Source organism: Mirounga leonina, unplaced genomic scaffold, assembly GCF_011800145.1.
Source record: "Mirounga leonina isolate KUSES-001 unplaced genomic scaffold, KU_Mleo_1.0 Mir_154, whole genome shotgun sequence".
NCBI lineage: Eukaryota > Metazoa > Chordata > Mammalia > Carnivora > Phocidae > Mirounga > Mirounga leonina.
The window spans coordinates 10,559,522-10,562,800 of NW_023270389.1; positions in this window are offsets into that span (position 1 = coordinate 10,559,522).

A 3,279-nucleotide genomic window follows, 5' to 3' on the forward strand; every position below is an offset into this window, starting at 1 on the left:
AGTATACACCTCCCAACCCTGCAGTCAAAAATACAAGCAAAAAAATTATAAACAGAACAAAAATTCCCAGCCATCCCTGTTTTCCTTTTGCCTTCTCTCCTTCCTTCTTTTGGTCCTTTCTTCTTCCTTCCACAACTAATTTTGATGATTGGAGGGCAGAAAGTGGGAAAGCAAAAGTTTGACCGTCTAGAAAGTAGTTCCAAATGCTAGACGGGCTAGAAGCAACCATCGGTGGAATATGCTGGATGATCTTGATGGGCAAAATGTCTGAATATCTAACTTCTTTATCCACATTCTCGAGAACTCACGTATTACATGAGGATTGGGATGATGCATGGAAAAGGGAATCAGAATCTGCTGGCATTTCTGTTCTGTGAAGAATATAGAGAAAACACTTCATTGGATTGGTTGTTGTTATTAATCCAGTTTAAAATTCAGAATAGCAATTTATCAAGTAGTATCCATTTTCCTGGTTCCTAGGAATAAGAATTGCAAAAGGCAGCATTGGGGGTGGCTAAGAATTCCCTGTGAATTACACATCTTAATGTGTCCCCTACGTACACCTGTCCCAAGCTCCATGCGTTGGCAGATGAATGACGCACAGCACCAGCTCTGTGGGTTCACCTTCTGATCCAATCTATTTATCTTCTTTAAATTCTAAACTTTTTTGTGAACTGGAAGTTTATGGCATCGATAACATTTTCTTCTTCTCTAAGATTCCTGCTTGAACTACAAATCTAGTCGACTTCAACAGGGATTTTACTCTTACTTGTGAATATCTTGCATTGACACGACCTGACCTGACCTGCATTTATTTGAACATCTATTACATGCCCAGGTGTTCCAGTGGGCTCAGTACTCAGCCCATGGCGGACACTTCAATTCACCCAGAAAGGGACTCTTCTGCCACTTGTGCATTCTTAGTGCTTGCAAGCTGAGAATGTAATTCTAAAGTGGTTACTTTATCCACCACATAAATCAGGGGCAACACTGAACACCCCCACCCCCAAGCTGGGTGCCTAGGGGAACATGGGCCACCTTCACAGAACACTAGAAACAGGACTTCTCAGGTCACTGCTCCCTGTCTTAAAAACAGCATGTTTTTAAGAGCACATCACCCACTCCCAGTAGGACGAAAAACTTGCAGGCTTCCAGGCATGGGTCTGCATTAAATGCCTCTTTCTGAAAAATCTATTCATCAGCATCCATCACATGCTGGAAAATAAACACTGGCCGAGCTGCCCGGCTGGGAGGGGAGCACATGAAAACGGATGCCTTTGAATGCCACAAAAGGGAAGATGTTGAAAGAGAAAAGGAACATGCCTTCCTTCTGCTAAAACTCAGCAAACACGAAAGGCGAAATTTTCCTGAGCATGGAAGATGATCACAGTGCACAGAGTGCTGACAGATGCAAAATTTGAGTATGATACGGATCATAATGAGATGGATGGTAATGAGAAAGATGTTGGTATTTCCGTAGAAGCCAGGAGAAAAAGAAATTGCAGTTAAACTATGAAGGGGGGAGAATATGGTAAGCAAACAAAGGGATGCACAAACAATGGGGCTCCGTAGGGATAGACATTTGGTTAATATCTGCATAAGTAATTCAGAAGAGGGTTGGATTTAGGGACCTCAGAGGTGCCTTAACTTTTCCCCATGGCAGAAGGCCCAGATCAGTAGCTTCAAAGGCATCAGACGAGCCAGGGTGTTGATCTAGGGAAAAACAGTTCAAGGGTATGCGTAAGAAACATGCTCCGATCATTCAGCCGCGCGTTTCTTCATTCACCGGGAACTTCCCGAGCTCATGTTCCACTCCACACTAGCCCCAGTGCCTGGCTTGGGGATGGGACCGTGGACTAGTCCAGGTCTGGGTAACGGAGCTGTCTTAGGCTTTTCCTTGCTGCCTGCAGCAGTGACCAAAACACTGACCAAGTTTAGAGCGCTATTCTGGGAGGATTCTGGAAACAAAGTGGAGGTTTTGATCCCATCCCAAACTTGGAGGATCCAGCAGCGAGAGAGTCCATGTGAGGACATAAGGGACTCCAAAGAAGTTCAGGCTAAAGCAGAGGAAAAAACAGCGAATTCTCACAAAGAGGCAATTAAAACTATGCCGGCAGTCTGGAGATGGAGGCAAATACGATAGAAGTTTATAAAATCACAGAGAGAGTGAATTAAATCACACATAATGGTTAAAAGCAGATGTTCTGGCGCCGGATTGTCTGGGTTCAAATGTTGCCTCTGCTGTTTTGTAGCTGTGTTACCCGGGGCAGATTCTTCACCCGACTGTATTTCTGTGTCCTCATCTTTCAATTAAGGCTAATAAAAGTAGTACTTACTTATAGCCACGATGCGGATGTGAAACTTTGAGTGAGTTAATGCACGTAGATCACTTGCAGCAGTGCTGGGCACAGGACGAAACAAGACTCCGCACCCGTTATTCTTATTTTCCAAATGCCAGATCTTTAAAGCCGGTTCAGTCCCTGTTTAATTTGTAAAGATAAGTAAGGCACAGTGTGACACACTGGGCCATGTGAAGGAGCTCGTTCTATCCAGGACTAAAAGATGCTGCGGATGTTAGATTAATTCCTTCAAGTTAGACCTGACCCAGGTCAGAGGGGCTTGAGGAATGCTTAGAGGGCGTGTTTACCTCCGAGGCTTGGGCTTGTCCTCGCATCCCAGGAGGTCCCTTCACAGCTCTCAGGCACAGCCTGCTGGGGCTGAGCCACTGTGGGTCTGACAGCATTTTCTAATGAGAAGATGATTGCTCAGTCCAGCAAAGGGGAGAATGTTAAGTCTTTGATGTAGCAACACATAATAATAATAGACCCTCCATCCCAGAGCAACGCGTTCCTGGAAACCAACCACCAGTGAGTTTTCTGTTTGGTATTTTCATAAGAAAAGAAGTTTGTGTCAATGATCCACACACGTGGACCTAGCCAGAATCTGTTTTGACAAAGAGCAGGAGGTATTTCTGAGGTCACATATGGAGGGACGAGTGGAGGGGGAGGAAGAGCTTGGAAACGTTACCAGTCAGTCGCCTTAGTTGAGACAGGGAGTTTATTAGTCCCCAACGGGTCAGTCACTTCCTCTACTATAGAGGTCACACTGGACCTTGAGATGAAGTTGAGGTTGAGTCCTGAGGTCAAGCATGGCTTCGGCCAGGTCATTGCCATTCCCTAGGCCTCCAGGTGCCTTACAGGTAAAATGATGGGCCGGGATTAAAACAAAACAACAAAACAAAACAAAACAAAACAAAACAAAACAAAACAAAACAAAACA